Source organism: Lissotriton vulgaris, chromosome 12 (assembly GCF_964263255.1).
Source record: "Lissotriton vulgaris chromosome 12, aLisVul1.2, whole genome shotgun sequence".
Taxonomy (NCBI): Eukaryota; Metazoa; Chordata; class Amphibia; order Caudata; family Salamandridae; genus Lissotriton; species Lissotriton vulgaris.
Window position 1 is genome coordinate 587579610 of NC_141700.1, and position 20987 is coordinate 587600596.

Here is a 20987-nt window from a genome sequence, read left to right on the forward strand (position 1 = left end):
TGTGGATAAAATCAATTTTGGAAAATGTGATGGACAGAGTTTCTGAATGATGCAGAATACTCCTACCCAGTCAAGAGATCAGGGCTTGATCCATCACCGTTTTTTAGCTCACTGCACCATCCCAGCTCAGAAGCTGGCTACATGCAAATTAGTCTGTTCCTGTCCCAGTGCATGATGGGAACAGGGCAGACCAAACTACCAAGCCAATTCTTCACCAGAAAGGAGACAAGCTACCGGGGACCGGTTTCTGGCATTTCAGCCGTCATCGGCCCGGGTTGCTTGAATCCTGATGGTGCAATGAGCTAGGGACTCACGTCTGAGTATACCCTCCCACACATAGTGTGGATAAAATCAATTTTGGAAAATGTGATGGACAGAGTTTCTGAATGATGCAGAAAACTCCTACCCAGTCAAGAGATCAGGGCTTGATCCATCACTGTTTTTTTAGCTCACTGCACCATCCCAGCTCAGAACCTGGCTACATGCAAATTAGTCTGTTCCTGTCCCAGTGCATGATGGGAACAGGGCAGACCAAACTACCAAGCCAATTCTTCACCAGAAAGGAGACAAGCTACCGGGGACCGGTTTCTGGCTTTTCAGCCGTCATCGGCCCGGCTTGCTTGAATCCTGATGGTAAAGAATTGGCTTGGTAGTTTGGTCTGCCCTGTTCCCATCATGCACTGGGACAGGAACAGACTATTTTGCATGTAGCTAGGTTCTGAGCTGGGATGGTGCAGTGAGCTAAAAAACGGTGATGGATCAAGCCCTGATCTCTTTACTGGGTAGGAGTATTCTGCATCATTCAGAAACTCTGTCCATCACCTTTTCCAAAATTGATTTTATCCACACTAAGTGTGGGAGGGTATACTCAGACGTGAGTCCCTAGCTCATTGCACCATCAGGATTCAAGCAAGCCGGGCCGATGACGGCTGAAATGCCAGAAACCGGTCCCCGGTAGCTTGTCTCCATTCTGGTGAAGAATTGGCTTGGTAGTTTGGTCTGCCCTGTTCCCATCATGCACTGGGACAGGAACAGACTATTTTGCATGTAGCCAGGTTCTGAGCTGGGATGGTGCAGTGAGCTAAAAAACGGTGATGTATCAAGCCCTGATCTCTTGACTGGGTAGGAGTATTCTGCATCATTCAGAAACTCTGTCCATCACCTTTTCCAAAATTTACCTTGTTCAAGGCTACAGTGCATTTTGCTAGGTTGAAATCCCCCGCTCAAATTATTGACACGTCCTTCACTTTGTCCTAAAGAAATACGTCTACATTTTTTCCAAATCCTCTGCTGCCTTGACCCTGGAGCCATCAAATATATTATTATAATAATTGTTTACTAGGATATCAGGGTTTTTGTCTGATCTTAATAGTATAATAAGGCAAGGAAATGGATGCTTTAAGTACCTTGAAGGGAGCACGAGTGGAAACTAAAACAGCTAAACTACCCTTCACCCTTCCCATGCTAGATTCGGTGTCAGCTGTTCACAGTGCAGTGAAACCATCTATATAAAAAGCATTTATTAGCCATGTTTCCTGCATGCAAACTATTTGTCCCTCCTGTATAATTTTGTCCCAGTCATCTGTTATTGACTTATTTGCCAAACCAGCTGTTTTACAGGATACTAATAATAATTCCCTTATAACATCCACATTATCAGGGATATTGGGTAGAGAAATTGACCTATCAGTGCTTGCAAGTCAATCTAGTTTGTCCAAAGAAGGTAGTGGGGTAAAACAATTACTCACCGAGACCACTGAATTTTGGGGTGTTGCACTACTTTGCGATTGGGAATCGTAATGTCGTCAGCTTGGTAAAAAGAAATCAGGTCTTTAAAAATACCAGAACGGTACTACTTTAATTTTACTCCCTTAGTTCATGTATTGGAGGCTTGAGAAAATATGCACCTCCAGGTGAGGGCGCCTAAAATTCAATCCTATTCCCCCAACTTCCTTGAGGGTCCTATTCATATGACACTTTGGGCATTTTTATTTCTTAATTTTTAACTCTCCCCAGGATTCTCTTTTTTTGCAGTTCAAGGCAGAACGTCTTTTTGTATAAATTTATGTGTGTATGAGATTTGTAAAGCAAAGGAATCACCCCCATAGGGGTATCTCCAAGCTATCACAGCAAGGAAGTCAGATGGACACGGGCAGACAGGTTTAAGCTCTAAATAAGGCAGTTTTCAGGAGTTTTCTGAAGCAGAGAAGACTGGGGCTTTTACACAGATCCTCAGGCAAGGTGTTGCAGAATTTCGAGGCCAGATAGGCAACCGTTTTGCCTCCTGTTCTAATCTTCTTAAAACGGGGGACCACTAGCAACCCGTTGTCTTCCAATCTCAAATGGCGATTCGGACAGTAGACTTTGAGTTTTTCTGCCAGGTAGCTGGGACTTGCACCATATAGAGCTTTATGGGCGAGATAGCGACGCTTGAAATTAATTATCTGGAGGATAGGGAGCCAGTGGAGTTGTTTTAACAATGGTCTTGAAGAGGTGTGAGGTGTTTTTTAAGAGCCAGGCGAGCGGACACATTTTGTACAATCTGCAGTCTGCTGAGAAAGGGATTCATTTGCAGATGCCAGCAGAGCATTGCAATAATCTAAGCGGCCAATAATCAGAGCCGGAATCAGGGTTCTACGAACAGAGAGAGGCAACCACGGAATACTCTGCGCAAAAGGCTTAGGGTATTGTAGCATGTCCATGCCGTAGTTATGACTTGTTCCTTCATGGATAGCAATACGGATTCAGATTCAGAAAATGCTTTATTTGATTATAAGTGCTTAATAAAATCATTAAAACAGAAAATACAAAAAGCAATTCATATAAAACATACTTTTTTTTATAGCAATACATCTAAGCGTACCAGATTTTTTGCCACTAAAGTTGGAGAGGGGGCCGGACCCAATGCTGCTGGCCACCACCTAGGAGACCAGGAAGTCTGAGTTGACCCAAACAACAAGATTTCAGTCTTAGACGCATTCAGCTGAAGACAGTGGTCCGCCATGCAGCACACATGAAAGTGACAAAATGGTATTTTAAAAAAAAGTTTGTTCATGTACAGGAAGGGACACCTTCCTACACATAAACACAAAATGGCATTTTACTTTTTCCATGTGTGCTGCCTGTGCAGCACACATGGAAAAATCAAAAACGAGGAGAAATAATGCATTTCTCCTTGTTTCGCCATTTTAAGACCAGTTTTTACCTGGTCCTAATTTTGCGCTGCCTCCTATTTATGCCACCCTTATACATAGGGGGCAGCATCAAAATGAAAGGGTGTTGCATTGGAACGCCCACCGAAACACCCACTGCCCACCCCTTTCACACTAACCATAGCGTGAAAGGTGGCCTTATGTACAAGGCAGCGTTAAGCCATGTTAAGTGGCTTACCGCTGCCTTGTACATAAAGTGCAGCCCCTATCGCCACCACAACGTCACAATAGGGGCTTGTAGATATGCCCCATTGTCTTTTATTTACTAGACTATACAATTGCTGTATTAGAATCTGGGCCACATACAGGATTCAGATGCCTACTCTCCGGTCTCTTAGTTAACCAAAGGCACAGTCACCCCTGAACATGTCTCCTAAATGACCAGTTCACTTTACTTGCTCGCAATAATTCATTTATTGCTCTCACGCCTCACCATTTTCAAATTCCACCAGCCGCCACTGGTGAAGGGCTACTGGGAGGTTTACTAGGCGGAATTAGACTCGTTTTTTTGGTAATGTTCCCAGAGGTTGAGTAACTCTTCAATGTTATGTCCAAGTTTCTCTGTGTGTTCGGAAGTAAGGGACCAGTATTGTGTGTTTCAAAGGGGCCCTCATTTGCCATATTCCTTTTCTGTTCTATTATTTTTCTACCATCCAATTGTGGTAGAGCAAATGGAGTGCAAGGGTGTTTTTGTAAGAACTCCAGTTTCAAGATTGTTGAGTCTTCATATGTTCCCTCTTTGGCCGACTTTATAATTTTCTCCAAGTTCATTACTTCACTAGAGAGGGTTTGAAAATAGGAGATTGAAATTGTGTCCATTCTTTTAGTCTCTACCTTTGTGCCCCTTGTTTTATCAGCCCTTTATTCCTTTTTCCTAGTGGCGGATACGTTGGCAAGATTGAAAGGTTTTCTATTTATTGGTGAAAGAGGTGAATGGGAACACATGGATTTGGTTTAGAACTTTTGGATGGAAGGGGTTGTACAGTTCTGGAGGTAGGCTGGAATATTATGATTTCTTCTGCCGTAGATAGGACCTCAGTAACCGCTCGCTAGGTAACTTCCAGTCTTTTGTCCAGATTACCTATTTCCTTTCTAATTATACTCATTGCCACAGATTAAAAAAAAGTTGTAATTGAGCCTGAGGTGGGGGTGACCTGTGGGGATGGATTTGATGGTGTTTTCATTTTGCCAATTTTATACAGTCAAGGTATCTTATAGAGTTCAAATGAGTAAATACACCTACTTCTTTCTGAGTACAGATATAAGGTGGTGGCCCAGCCCAGCCATGGTCAGGGGCAAATGAGCCCACTCTTGGTCTAGGCTTCCTCTGGGCATGTGCTCGGGAATATCCGGTGCAGTTGGGCCATCTGCTTCCTTTGTACACCTGACTGGCACAATGAAATGACGGCTGTCTTTCCCCACTACAGGGGACACTGGGAGCCATAGTCTTTGCCCCTTGGGTTGCTGCCATGAATGAGGAATCCTGCAACGCGGGGCTGCCTTCTTCCTTTATTGCGCTTGACTGGTGCAATGAAAGGGTGCCTGTCTCCCTCCGCCTCAGGGGACAGTGGGGCCGTAGTCTTTGCCCCTCGGATTGCTGTGTTAATGCACTCTCTGTGCCTTTAGCTGGTGTGCATTAGGTGTTTGCAGCCTCCCCATCCATTTCAGAGCCCAGCCATGGCAGAGCGACATGGTCTTTAAACTCTGACATGATCTAGACAATTATAATTGATATTGTGCTCTGTGATTAGTTGTGAGGAACAGATTTTATTGTAGCTCCATATCTAAATCTTGCAAAGTCCTAAGAACCTGCTTCTTTGATCGTATACCTGGTTAAAAACCCCTAGAAATTCACTGAAAAAACAAAGGTTAAACTGACATTATAATTAGTAGTTAGATGTTGTAATAATATAAAAAGTATTCCTCCTCATCAATATTTAACCCATCCGGGTTAAAATATCAAATATCATGCTTCTAAAATGTATCTGGATTTTCACACACACACCCCACACAAGCACGGACTCTGGCGGTTGCCACTAAGTAGATAGGTTTTCATTAGAAATAGATATTTTGGTTTGGTAGTAACTTTGGTGCCATTTGATAAATCTATACAAATCTTTCCACAGAAAAGTTTACAACATGCAATTGTCCATAGGGAAATTGAACAGTCCTACAGCAAACATTGCGAACAGAATTATAGTCAGTTCTGGCTGGACTGTTCCTACAAGGAATAGGGTCAAGACTGATTTGCATATGGCTGGGTCCAAATTGGGGTGGTGTGGTGAGCAAAAGAATGATGAATTTAACCCAGATCTTTGTGACTGGGGGTGAATGTTTGCATTGTTCAGCATTCCGTCCATCAAATGTTTCTTTTGCATATCTCGCCCTAAGTGGGAAGGGTATGTCCAGACGTGGGACCTGTGCTCACTACACCACTGGATTCAAGCTAGCCTGTATGATGAAGGGTGATGCCCTGAAACCGGTGCCAGGATGCTTGTTTCCGTTCCAGGGAGGACCTAGCCTGGCAATTTGGGCTGGACTGTTCCTACAAGGAACAGGGTCAAGACTGATTTGCAAATGGCTGGGTCCAAACTGGGGTGGTGTGGTGAGCAAAAGAATGATGGATTTAACCCAGATCTTTGTGACTGGGGGTGAATGTTTGCATTGTTTTCAGCATTACGTCCATCAACGTGTTTCTTTTGTATTCTTTTTTTAACAGAATTTCACTACATTTGGAGGAAAGCTAGATCTTTACCTATAAAGTGAGCTTGTTGTGATTTAGTGAAAATCCTTTCAGTCATTTGAGAGATATTAAGCTTCAAAATGTATACATATCTAGTGACGCTGTACTATCAAAGGAGTGCTGAGGGAGTATCAAAATACTATTGAGGGGGAAAAATGACAAATGAAGCATTCTGAATGTCTGGTCCCGCAGGAATGGGACCAGCCCTGCTAGATGGAGCACTGTGATTGGCTAGCCTCAACATGAAGGGAAATGTTGTGGCTTCCATTATAGGATTCAGGAACATCTCCTGAATATTAAAATCAAACACCATAGAAGGGGCAGGGTTGGTGTACCCAGGCCCTTGTGGGGAATCCTAGAGGGACACCCCTGTGGTCAAAGTATACACAAAAAAACAATCTGAATCACCACAGGGCTTACTTCACGTTAAAAAATCCTGGCAATACACCGATAAAAAAAGGTTGAAGTGACACTATAGTTAGGTGAAAATGCAATTTTAATTTTACAATAAACACTGAAAAGCACAATTTTTTGTTAACTGAAGTAACTTTAACTTGAGGACTTGCCATACACTGCTTATGATCTCACATATTACACCATTAATGACATTCTGTATGACATCATTGATAACATCACAGATGACACCTTACATATTTCATGACATTACAGTGGGAAACAGCCACTACAACAAAGCCGTTTCCACGCATGCACTAACCACGCATGCTTTACAACGCATACGTGGTTACCACTATAACCTTTACCACGCATTCCTTTACTATGAAATACGTAGTAAAGGAATGTGAGTTAAAGGTCGGAAAAAAAGGGGGGGCTGGGGGGGGTCTCCACCCCCCCCGAAAAAAGAGAGGGTTTAAAAAAAAAGAAAGAAATAAAACTTACCTAAAACACGCTCTTCTGTGCCTCTGTCCTTCATGGAAAGAGCCTCCCCAACAGATGTGATTACGTACGTGCGTCTACGTGCTGCATCAAAAATAGAGAAAGGACCACTTAAAGAGTTAGAAGAAGGAGAATACCGTCGAAAGAAAATGTAAGTATATTTTTTAATTATAATAATTTATTAGGTTAGGCTTAATTAAAAAAAATATATATATATATATATATATATATATATATATATATATATATATAGATTTGAACTACATAATCAATCATTCAGTCGGTTTAACATGAAAATGCCAATATCAAGCATAGTCAACGAAAAACGTTGTTAAACTATGCCTGGTAAAGGTATTTTCGTGGTAAACCATATGCATGGTAATGGCATTCGGTTGTAACGCATGCGTGGAAAAGGCATGCGTTGCAACAGAATGGGTTGTAACATCATATAACCCATTACAGTGCATGGAAAGTGCACAAGTTACTTCAGTTAAACATAACTGATGAATTTCAGTGGTTTGTAAGTTTAAAATTGTATTTCTTAACAGACATTTTCACCTATCTTTAACATCACTAACATTTGTTTTTTTCACTGAATATATGTGTGTGTGTGTGTGTATATACATACATACATACACACTGAGTTGAGGGTATGCGCAATAGCTTTTTTAATGTCAATGTAATTTAAGTAATTAAGGTAATTTTATCATAATTAAATATAAAGTATTTAAAAGTAAAGGTAATTTAAAATTAAAAAAATATAATTTAATATATGGGTATACTGTTTTATATTTTACATTTTACATTTTTTTAGGGGTAGTAATGGATGTTTTTTAGGTTTCAGGGATGGGTGGTGTATAGGGTTAGTAAGGAGTTTTCAGGGATGAGTGGTTAGGAGTTTTTAGTGCTCGGGTTGACTAGTGTATAGTGGTAGTAAGAAGTTCTTGGTGTTTAGAGAAGTGTAGTGTATATGGATAGCAAAGTATTTTATGTTCAGGGAAAGGAAGTGTATGGGAAGTAAGGGATTTTTAGGGGTCAGGTATGGGTAGAGTATTGGGGTAGTAAGGACTTTTTAGTTTTCAGGAATGGTTAGAGTGTTGAGGTTAAAATAAAATCAATTAAAAGATTTATATTATGGGGAATAGATAATACTTACAATCTCCCCTCGGGATGTAAAGGTACTCTCAATAAAGTTATCAGGATGTAAACTCCTGAAGTAAATAGTCAAAGTAACCACTGATATCTCCTTCAGAAACATTTTTCTGACTGGAAAATAAATTAGATATGCGCCAGATCTTGAGTGGCTAAAATGCATAATAGAATTCACTGCTGTGCAAAAGGTGTGTTCAAATGTTTTCCTTTTCCTGCGGAAATTGGCATCTACCTTAATTTTTATTTAATATAAAATCTTTTAATAGTTTACCAGAATAATACTGCATTCTATTTACTGAAGAATGTTCACTCACTGTGTCTAGGTTTACTTTATTAGGACACATTTCATTGTCGCTCCCGTAAATAGAAAATTGAGTATTTTCTTTTATTACATTCTACAAAACAAACTCACCACTTTTTCAACTTTTGGTGTTTTGCCAATGCACACCCCAATATTGTAAAAAGGACACTTAGCACAATCTGCCTAACTACAAATGAGTTACTCAAGATATCATAAAAGCTGTGCTTTCTGCATATTTAACGCATCATAATTTTGAGCTATGCTGACCTCAGTTGTGTTCACAGTGTCCTCCATCTTTCACTGACATCACACAATGATCTAGAGTTAACTGATAATGTTCTTTTAATTCTAAATAAAGAACTGCAATTCTCATACTAATAAATTGAGAAATGTTCCCAGAGATCTTTTTCCTTCTGTACCTAACCAAGGGTAATTTAACTGTCCTAGGCTATTGCTATATAATATATCAATTGAAGTTTTGAATAAACTGTGAGAAGGTCTGCAGACCCAATGTAATACTACCTTGAGAGAATTGTGGTAAACTATTTCTTCTTGCTCATTCCCTATTGGTGCATATCCCTAGAATTGTGTTCTCATCTAGAATGTACAAATGTCTTTGTCTAGAGTCCTATAAAAGGACGTGTAGAGTTCTATTATGAGAAGACCCCTTTAACCTGCCTTTAGAAGGTAAATCTGTGCCATATTTCACTTAGAACTGTACTAAGTTATGTGTGGTTCTGATTTGTATGCTTTGCAACTGAATTTGCTTATGGCATGTTCTGTGTAAACCGCCTATCAATTCTTTATGTAAAGCTTTGAAACAACAATCCTTGTCAGCCATTCTTACAAGAATGCACCTCACTTGCTACTGGGTTTACTCAATGGACTGGCAGTGGTGGCTCCAGTTGAGGAGCACCAAGGTCCATATCAGGACCACCCTGCTCCTGGTCCTAGTCGGTGGCGGGCCCTATTAATTTGGTTTTAAGTTTATATTGTGCGTGGATAGAGATGGTAGAAGAAGTAGTGTTTCCAATTGAAGCCGACCCACAATTGACAACCTAATTGGCTGTAGATCCGAATGCTACACCTTAATGGTCCAGACAGTTTCCCATGAGAACTAAATTGACCCTTCCCAACCTGATCCTGGTGCTAGAGAAGACGAGGTGGCTAAAGAGAAAACAATGATGTGAGTATCAATAGAGATCGTATACTAAATGCAGGAAAAACAGTTGTGGAACAGTACATGTTGAGAATTGTCCTAGGCATATTGTGGTAGAGTTCAGTGGATGGGTTTTGAAAATAGTTATTATGTGGCTTTGATTGCGAGAATGTAGGAACAAATATTATTGTGATTCTAATGATATTCTTGTATTTTTTAAATAGATACATTTTGGATCTGTGACACACATATGGTATAGAGTTAAAGAGAAATACCTCAATTCAGAACATTGAATAGTTGAACTTTCCTGCTAGGTGAGGTGTGCTTTGAGGCTCCATCAGTTTCACAAAGATAGACAAATAACCTTCTTGGACAAGTGTACTAACAGAACTCTGTGGAAATGTACTCCTTAGTGCACTGAGTGGTTTTCGCTTGTGGAGAGTTTCACTTTGTATGAAAGTAGGTAGCATTCTCAATGTTGTAGAAACTTCTGTGTAGTTAAAGCAAGAAAATAGGGAAAGAAATTGTAGATCGGTTCAGAAAAAGCTCAGGGAATTGGAGCATTGCGTCATTAAGGCGCCTTACAGGGATTGGCTGTCAGATGCCATGGCCGAGCTGTGATAGGATGGTCTTTGACAGAGACGTGCTGGTATTGATGGACAGATCATGAGCTTGTGAAAGTGGACAGAGCAAGAGATAAAAGTGAGGAGTGAGTGAGATAGTGTGAGAATGGGGAATCCCTTATCAAAGAAAGAGAAGGGCAGAAACAAGGAGGAAAAGGTTCCTCCTAAAGGTTCTCCAGCCGGAGTAATGGTGTCAAAGAAAGGGTTACACAGGTGCATGGGACTTAGCCTATAGCATGAGTATACTTCCAAAGATGGGGAAAACCGATTCCCATTGAGTGGTACTTTCCACTTAATTTGAATTGAGAATTTGAGAAGAATGTGCTATTTAAAACCACTGACTAGGCCCTCATAGTTTAAAGCCTTGTATCTTAGGGAGCTAATGGCAAGTGAAAAGAAAAGGAAGAAATTGTAACCAAAATCCGTAGTAGGGATCATTTATGGAGAAGCGTGCAGGATGAAGAGAGGCAGAGAAGATAAATAGGAAGTAATTAATACTGTTGGAGCCTACACCTTACTAGAAAGTAGGAAACTGAGAAATAAAGTGAACGGACATGAATAGTGAGGAAGGTGCCTTTATAGACAAACTTCTCAGCGTAAGACCATCCCTTTTACAATGTAACAGCCACTGAACCAAGTCTGTGACTGAAATCATACCAGCTGAATCTTCTACAGTAGTTAGGGCACCCTCGAAATATACAAAAACTACCATCTCATCCTCTGCTCAGATCCCTGCATCCGCACTCCTAGACACCTTACCCTCGTCAAGTACCATAATTATTTCTTCAGCTGAAGCACTTGTTGGTACCATCCTGAGTCTACCTATCACAAGTATACCCCAGGACACAGCACAGAGGCCCAGAGGGATGACATTAGTGCCCCGACAAATAGGGTATACAGTAAGTGGTGGGATAGGAGGTCAAACTACTTGCACAGATTTATCAGATTATTCGTCAGGGCAGACCTAACAGCAAAGAAACCTTGCCAAGCTGAAAACTGAGTTTGAGGAAATTGTCAAGGGGAACGTGAGGATGGATTATCTTGAACACTATGGTGAGAATGATCTGCTTTATATGAGTAAAGTGACAGCAAGAGTGGCAAGAGAGGATAAGGAAGGGATGGAAAGGGTGGAGGATGAATGTGGAATAGATATAACTCAGTGGAAAAAGTTGCAAAAGATTACAAGGATGGCAATGGGTGAGAAGGAGCTAAGAATATTATAAATTAGGTGGTTGAGAACACATGAGAGAATTGATCGAAAACATTAGGGAATGGAGTGATACTGAGAACAAATCTGTGGTCCAAAAAAGAAACGGTTAAGGTGAAGTTGAATAGAGATGGGTCAAGGGAAGATGAAGAAGGAGGTGTAGGAGGACTGGCAAAGGAGTATCCCTTGCGGGAAGTGGAGGTGGGACCTTACGTACACTTTCCCTGGTCACATTTAGATCTCTTTCACTTCACAACACCTTTCCAAAGCATAGATAAAATCCTGTCAAGTGGTATACTCAGATGGAATAAATTGTGACCACAACCAAAGTTTTGTGGGAAGAGTTGGATATATGACTTGAGGCGGCTGTCCCAAAATACCTGTGAGCGGAATGTAAAAGGGTGGTTGATTAGCCAACCCAAGAACCACCTTGGTGGGAGTGACAAATGTAGCTTCACAAATCTTTAAAACCAAATACGAGGAGGTCATAAAGCAGCTAATGAGAAAGGTTCCCCAAAAGAAGATGAATTGGCTGAAGATTTTCAGAACCTCTCAATAGCCAAAAGAGTCGGTCTACGCTTACTTTGAAATATTTATGAAGGTGTATAGGGAGCACAGCCGGATGAGTTACCCACCGGGAGACGTCTTCGGAGGGTTCCTTGCGTATTTTGTGTATATGCTAAAACCAGAGATTAGCAATCAAATCACACAAGGAGGCCTTTGCTGGCAGAGCAAAACAGTTGATGAGATCAGTATGCAAAATATTGCAGTGACATGCTGGAAGCAAAATGAAAGGGGCTCCAGGAGAAGAATATGATTAGCCCAACCACAGTTAGCTCACACTGGAGAGGTTAAGAGATTTAAAGTTTTGTTCCAAGAAACAGAGTTAGACCCCAGTTTCGGAACCCTGATACAGGGAATTTCCTTGAGCTGCAGCGGGAAAGTTTCAGGGATGGCGAGAGGTCAAGGTAATGTGGCAGGGACCAGTATAAGTGCTCCAAAGAAAGTTACCCAATGTCACATTTATAACATGGTTGAGCATTGGAAGGGGGAGTGCCATTATAATCCAAACTAGATTGTTCCAGAGGTTCATGGGGAGAGCCCAGCAGCCCATGGAGAGCTTTCTTCAGTACCTAGACCCACTATGGTAGCTCAAAAGGCCCCTTAAACAGTATTATTGCCAAATTCCTTTAGCCCAATGACAATGCAGGGAGGCATTCCCCATCTCCAACAAAAGCCACAGAGTACTTCAGAACCCTAAGATGACACAAAGAGGCCCAGTCCCCATGATGTTTGAGACCTCCATAGATTACGGTCAGGGCCAACGACGGTGCCCGAGGGCGGAAGGAGGAGTCCATACCTGGTACAGTTCTGGAAATGGATCAGAGGGACCGTACATGAATGGAGAGATTAATGGGCATCCTGTAGCTTTACTAATAGACACAGGAGCCACTTATTCAATGGTTTGAACAGTGGAGGTCCCTAACCTACCACTCTCAGGAAAAGAAGTCCAAGTTGAATGCATTACAAACCAACAGTGCACCAATCAAATCACTGCCCCAGTACCAGTAAAAACAGGAGAGATCAGAGAGAAGCATCAGTTTGTGATTCGTGACTCTAGCCCCATAACCCTGTTAGGATGAGATCTTCTCTGTAAGCTCAGCTGCGCCATCTATTGCACGAAGGATGGGGTCAGAATTGAAACCCAGGCAGTCGATGGAGAGTTTAAGTTTTATTCTCAGGAACCTGTTCTCAGGTTATATCTGGTCATCACCACAGAGGACTTGCCAGTAGATTTCAGAGGAATAATTAAGGTGGAAGTCAGGGAATTTACTGGAAGAGAGATAGGGTTCATTAGAGATGCCAAGCCCCTTAATATCACCCTCTGACACAATGCTGGTTTTCTGCAGACTCATCCCTATAAAATGACCCCAGAAACTGATAGAACAAGGTATCTTGAATGAAGTTATCAGGCTTCCATACAACTCCCCAAACATGGTCTTACAAAAGACAAACAAAAAGTGGAGATGCCTACAAGACCTCTGAAAGATTAACCAAATTGTCATTCCATGCTATCCTGTTTTACCGAACCCTGACATGTTTTGTTCCAAATCTTCCCAAAGTATGAGTGGTTCACTGTCTTTGACTTTTGTCAAGCCTTCTTCTCGGTTCTGTTACATGAAGATAGGCAGTTTCTTTTCACGTTACAGTTCCAAGAGAAGACCCTTATGTGGTGGGGTGCCTCACAAGAGTACACTCAAAGTCTATACTATTTCAGTCAGATACTCAAAACAAATCTGGAGACTCTGCAGTTACCCTGTAGTTCAACATTAATCTAATACATGACGATCTCTCACCAACTTGATGTTCAAGGAAGCTTGCAAGCAGGAAATAATTGCTTTGCTTAACCATTTAGCAGAGAATGGGCATAAGGTCTCACCTGAGAAATTACAATACTGTCAGAGAGAAGTCATGGTCTTGGAGAGAAGGGAGTAAGGAGCAGTGGCGGCTGGTGGAATTTGAAAATGGTGCGGCGTAAGAGCAATAAATGAATTATTGAGAGCAAGTGAAGCGAACCGGTCATTTAGGAGACAGGTTCGGGGGTGACAGTGCCTTTGGTTAACTAAGAGACAAAACAGTAGGCATCTGAACCCTGTATGTGGCCCAGATTCTAATACAGCAGCATTATAATCTAGTAAATAAAACACAATATGTTTATGTACAGCTTGCATTCTAAATAAAGTATTTGAAGCGGCTTTTATATGCAATAGTGAAGAAAAATGAAGATCAGTAAAATAAACTATTTGCCTAAGATCGCACACTTTGGAGTGGGGTAGCCACAATTAATCCAGTTTTTAGGGTTTCACTTTGTACAAATCAGCATCTAAATTGATAACTGTTTGCCTGTCATTGTTACCTTAATTGTTCAAATGTTCTCCTCTGTACATGATGCTGATGAACTCTGAAAGTAGAGGGCCATAAATAACTATCCTAGGTGGATTCCATTTGCTTCTCCCTGCTAACTTTTTTTCCAAAACAGTTGGTGTGAGAATGTACTTTTTACTGCTCCAGTCTGTCATAAGAATTTTTTTTGCTTTTCCTTTAACATACATTATTTAAAATGTCAAAAGACAAGCATTTATCACTCTCCTCTACCAATAGCTCCCATCAGATAAGCAATTCAAAAGGCCTGTGCACGACTGCTAAGATTCACACTTGCATTGCACTTTGACACGCACGTATTTAAAGCCAATGTGTCTGTAAATACATGTGTGTCAGGGTGCAATGCCAGCATGCAAGTGTGAATCTTAGCAGTCATGTACAGGCCTTTGACTTGCTTATCTGATGGGAGCCATTATAGACGAGAGTGAAAAACACAGCCATTCACTTGACACATTTAACACCCAGACTACTTTCCTCTTCCAATGTGCAGGCAGGTGCTTGTCAATTACAGCTTTTGGCTCACTGTTGTCAAAAGCAGCTTCCAGCTGCAGGCGTAGCGCTGGCTTAGGGTCCACACTACACTAGGCCTCATCTGGCAGTGTGAATAAGAACGGCTGTGATGTGGAGTGGAAAGTTATGAAATATGAGCAGATAAGTGTTCCAAAGAGAGATGTTAGAGGCTGGATAGGGAAAAAGGAGCAATGGCAAACCCTGAAAGCAGATGACGCTAGGCAGAGACTTAGGCCTCCAAGGCAGCTTGACAGAGGAGGTAAAGGATACTTGTACTCACACTTTCGGCTAAGAGGTGCAATGGTGTTGGGCCGAAATGTGTCTCTCAGCTGTAGCTGGTGATGGAAGAAGAACAATATGGGCCCAGCACAGGTAAACGTCACAGGTGAGTCAGAAATCGATGGGCCGGCCCAAGTGAGAAGACAGAGGGCTGCAGAGGCTGAAGGGTGACCAGGAGACAAAAGGCTTCAGCAACGGTTAAGAATTTAGGGACATGTGAAACACTTTGCTCCACCATAATCCCGCCTCCTATTTTCATAGGCTGGCAGAATCAAGGGTGAGCCCGTCAGAAGAGGAGGTGGGATCCTGGAAGGAGCTAACCTATGTAGCAGATCCGGGCGAGCTGATTTCTCAATCAAAGCCCTGGAAATACTGCTGCTTTAGGCAGCACCTGACTGCCCTCACCTCTGCCTCACAAACACACATTGCGTATGTGGGATTTGGGTGATATTGGAGTTGTCCACCTCACATGCACAGTGTAGTGTGTATATGCTGCCTTGGTGCACTGCTACTTACAGGCTGGGCAGTATGACTTTCTCAGACCAGTCTTCCATTCTCCTTCTTCTCCTTCCTCCAAGACTAGTGGGGCTCCACCCCAAACCCCTTATACAAAAACCGCCCCTGGTAAGAAGAGTGTCCCATGAGCACATAGATGCAGTCCTTAAGATGAAGTTCCCAACCACCCACAGAGAGGTGAGGATGTTTTTGGGCATGGTTGGCTACAGCCCATTCCAAATGTTTCTTTGTGGCAAAGCCTTTAATAAGGCTGACGCACACTGATATGAATGATCCAGTACCAAAGGATCACAAAAGCATGTCATCCTTCCAGGAGCTCAGAAATCTGCTCTGTAGCACACTCTCTCTTGGAATGCCAGACTATGAAATAATGTGTGCTCCTTTGCCAAGAACGTGAAGGGTGTGCACTCTCTGTACTAACACAAGCCCATGGGGAGACTTAGCGTCCCATCGAGTTACTTCTCAGCTACTCTTAACCCAGTGGCATCAGTGTTGCCAAGTTGCATCAAAGCGCAGCTTTCAGCATCCAGCAACCTTAGGGGATAGTGATGGGTCAAACCTTAATTTTAATTGTAACCCATTCTATAGAGATTCTCATGACATGTGCCAGAACCCAACATTTAACAAATCACCACCTAACCCACTGTGAGAGAATTAGTTTGACATCAGAAAATGTTTTATTTGGAGATGTAACACACTGAACCCACTTCCCAGTTGAAAGCCCCAGAGGGAAACAATGAAGGTAAATTTGACCATGACGGTGTCAGTGTTATCGAGCTGTGCACAAAAGCAAGACTCAACATCCTGGATGTTCCTCTTCCTGAATCTGACGATACCCTTTTTGTGGATGGATCCTGTCTTAGGAACCAACGCTTGTATTTAACTACAGGAGTATGACCCATAAACCATGTTGAGATTAGGGGAGGTACATCAGAACAAAGACACAATATCTCAACTGGTATCACTCTAAATGGCAATTAGACAAGTATGTACAAAACATTAAGTGAACAGAAACAGGGAGACTCTGTAATGATTTTCAAATGTGCTCATGGCATCGTATAATTAAGATCAAAGATAATAAAAATACAGTTGTAGCAGCACTGTAGGTAAATAAACATAAAACAACCCGAATTGTACTTGGTGCTCTAAATGTGTACATGACACAAAAGGTGGCGACGCAAGTGACAATTGTGTAATCAGTGGAGAACGGCGCGTGGTGCAGAAGTGTATGAATATATACAGTGTATCCAGTGAACGATGTGGCTCAAACTGTGATTTACAATGCGAAATTAACGAATTGGAGAACAATTTTAGCAGAGCCACTGTAGGGTATGCACCTTCAGTTGCGCTGACTGTGTGTCACGTACACAGTTAGAGCTCCAAGTCCAATTCGGTTCCTACTCGGGTGTTTGATTGATTCAGATGCTCCGTCCATCACCACCCCCTTTTGTACCGCTTTTGGCCGCCATAAGTGTGGCAGGGTATGCTCAAACGTGAGTCCCTTGCTCACTTTGCCACTGGATTCAAGCAAGCCGGGCTGAAGACGGCTAGAATGCCAGAAACGGGTCCTCCGAAGCTTGTTTCCGGTCCAGGGAAGACATGGCTTGGCAGTTCGGGCTGGACTGTTCCCATGAGGCACAGGGTCAGACTGATTTGCATATAGCCATGTCTGAACTGGGGTGGCAGAGTGGGCTAAAGAACTGTGATGGATTAAATCCAGATCTTTTGACTGGGTGTGAGTGTTTGATTGATTCATATGCTCCGTCCATCACCACCCCCTTTTGTACTGCTTTTGGCCACCATAAGTGTGGCAGGGTATGCTCAGACGTGAGTCCCTTGCTCACTTTGCCACTGGATTCAAGCAAGCCGGGCTGAAGACGGCTGGAATGCCAGAAACCGGTCCTCGGAAGCTTGTTTCCGGTCCAGGGAAGACATGGCTTGGCAGTTCGAGCTGGACTGTTCCCATGAGGCACAGGGTCAGACTGATTTGCATATAGCCATGTCTGAACTGGGGTGGCAGAGTGGGCTAAAGAACTGTGATGGATTAAACCCAGATCTTTTGACTGGGTGTGAGTGTTTGATTGATTCAGATGCTCCCTCCATCACCACCCCCTTTTGTACTGCTTTTGGCTGCCATAAGTGTGGCAGGGTATGCTCAGACGTGAGTCCCTTGCTCACTTTGCCACTGGATTCAAGCAAGCCGGGCTGAAGACGGCTGGAATGCCAGAAACCGGTCCTCGGAAGATGTTTCCGGTCCAAGGAAGACATGGCTTGGCAGTTCGGGCTGGACTGTTCCCATGAGGCACAGGGTCAGACTGATTTGCATATAGCCATGTCTGAACTGGGGTGGCAGAGTGGCCTAAAGAACTGTGATGGATTAAACCCAGATCTTTTGACTGGGTGTGAGTGTTTGATTGATTCAGATGCTCCGTCCATCACCACTGCCTTTTGTACCGCTTTTGGCCGCCATAAGTGTGGCAGGGTATGCTCAGACCTGAGTCCCTTGCTCACTTTGCCACTGGATTCAAGCAAGCCGGGCTGAAGACGGCTGGAATGCCAGAAACCGGTCCTCGGAAGCTTGTTTCCGGTCCAGGGAAGACATGGCTTGGCAGTTCGGGCTGGACTGTTCCCATGAGGCACAGTGTCAGACTGATTTGCATATAGCCATGTCTGAACTGGGTTGGCAGAGTGGGCTAAAGAACTGTGATGGATTAAACCCAGATCTTTTGACTGGGTGTGAGTGTTTGATTGATTCAGATGCTCCGTCCATCACCACCCCCTTTTGTACTGCTTTTGGCCGCCATAAGTGTGGCAGGGTATGCTCAGACGTGAGTCCCTTGCTCACTTTGCCACAGGATTCAAGCAAGCCGGGCTGAAGACGGCTGGAATGCCAGACACCGGTCCTCGGAAGCTTGTTTCCGGTCCAGGTAGACATGGCTTGGCAGTTCGGGCTGGACTGTTCCCATGAGGCACAGGGTCAGACTGATTTGCATATAGCCATGTCTGAACTGGGGTGGCAGAGTGGGCTAAAGAACTGTGATGAATTAAACCCAGATCTTTTGACTGGGTGTGAGTGTTTGATTGATTCAGATGCTCCGTCCATCACCACCCCCTTTTGTACCGCTTTTGGCTGCCATAAGTGTGGCAGGGTATGCTCAGACGTGAGTCCCTTGCTCACTTTGCCATTGGATTCAAGCAAGCCGGGCTGAAGACGGCTGGAATGCCAGAAACTGGTCCTCGGAAGCTTGTTTCCGGTCCAGGGAAGACATGGCTTGGCAGTTCGGGCTGGACTGTTCCCATGAGGCACAGGGTCAGACTGATTTGCAAATAGCCATGTCTGAACTGGGGTGGCAGAGTGGGCTAAAGAACTGTGATGGATTAAACCCAGATCTTTTGACTGGGTGTGAGTGTTTGATTGATTCAGATGCTCCGTCCATCACCACCCCCTTTTGTACCGCTTTTGGCTGCCATAAGTGTGGCAGGGTATGCTCAGACGTGAGTCCCTTGCTCACTTTGCCACTGGATTCAAGCAAGCTGGGCTGAAGACGGCTGGAATGCCAGAAACCTGTCCTCGAAAGCTTGTTTCCGGTCCAGGGAAGACATGGCATGGCAGTTCGGGCTGGACTGTTCCCATGAGGCACAGGGTCAGACTGATTTGCATATAGCCATGTCTGAACTGGGCAGGCAGAGTGGGCTAAAGAACTGTGATGGATGAAACCCAGATCTTTTGACTGGGTGAGAGTGTTTGTTTTTTTTTTAATTTGTTTTTATTGTTGCATTCATATAGTCATAATCACAGGAGTATACATTCGTCGGTGCAGCGTCAACATTCAGCTACAGCCAACCATTAGCGCAACTTTTCAATTTTAATTATATAACTCTCAACTGTAAAGGTCATTGAGTGGAAATTTGGCACAGGTCAATCAGAACATTGTTGGGACGATTAGGAATATCATAGCGGTTAAAGCCTTCTGTGCCACAGTACGCATATCTATCATCTCAGCCATGAGAGCACGGGAATCCTTGGGACCTCCCTTGCCGCCGCTCTTTTCCACCTCCCATCCCACCCCTACTCCATATCGTTGTCCTCCCCTGAGCTATCTACGTCCTCCTCCTCTGGCAGCGGCTCGCACAGATCCCCCCTATATGTGTTCCAAGGTGACCATATTTTGTTCCATTTACGTGGGTTGGCTCTTTGTTGATAAACCGCCCTCTCCACCATCATAAGCATGTCCATGTTCCTGCACCACTGAGCTAGGGTCGGTGTTTCGGATGCCCCCCATTTCTGCGCTATGTCTCGCTTTGCCAACATCGTTCCGATGACCACCCATTGTCTTCCATGTGGTGTCAAGTTGTTTGGGCCCCACACATTCAACAAACAAACCCTGGGGTCAGGTGGGATTGGGATTTGTAAAGTCTGTGTGACCGTGCGTGTTACTCGCCGCCAGTAATCCACCATGCTGGGGCAAGACCATAGGGTATGGAACAATGTGCCCTCTTCCCCACAGTGTCTCAGGCAGTATGGGTGATCTGCTCTGTGCATTTTATGTAGAGTAGTGCGAGTGTAGTTAACTCGGTGTAGTATTTTAAATTGAACTAGCCTAAATCTTGCCGAGATACCGGCTTCTTTGGGTGACGCCAGAGCTGCATTCCAGTTTGTCTCATCTAACTCTCCTATCTCGTCCTCCCACGTCTCTTTCAGTTTCTGTAACGGGTCGGGTAGGTTGTTTATCAATTTACGGTAAGTGAGGGAGGTAGTACTAGCTTCCATGTAGTCTGTAAGTAGTCGGTCCTCCAACGGAGCCGACTCCGGGACATTAGTACCTGGCTCTATCGCTGACATTAGTGCATGTCGAATCTGTATGCATCAGTACGTTTCATTAATGCCCAATTCGTATTGTTCCCTCAGGGTCTCAAACGAAACCACTCCATCCTTCGTCCACATATCACCCACCGTGGAAATCCCGATGTTGTCCCACTGATCAAAACCTTTACTGTGCCTCAGATTACTCAGGATCTTGGCGTCCCACAAGGGTGTGAGTCTTGTAATCACTCCCTCCCATTTTAGTCGTGCTTGGGATTTATGCCATAGCGTTACAGTGTGCTTAGTTGGGCCGCTCAGTTTTGCTGTCAGTCCCTTATTGTAGAGTGGGGCCAGAAGGGTGTTCGTGCCTAGCTGACGCCTGTCCGCTAAGTACGCCGGGTCATCTTGTGGTCCATGGATCCATTGGTTGATCACCTTAAGGTGAGCTGCCCAATAGTATAGTTCTAGATTTGGGAGTGCTATCCCCCCACTGTACCAGTCTCTAATCAGTTTCAAATGTGCGACCCTAGCCGGTCTATTTCCCCATAGTAGGCCAGACAGTTGAGTCGATATTTGCCGGAAGAACGATGATGGGACTATCGCTGGCGTATTTTCCAGGACATATAAGAAACGTGGCAGTGCCA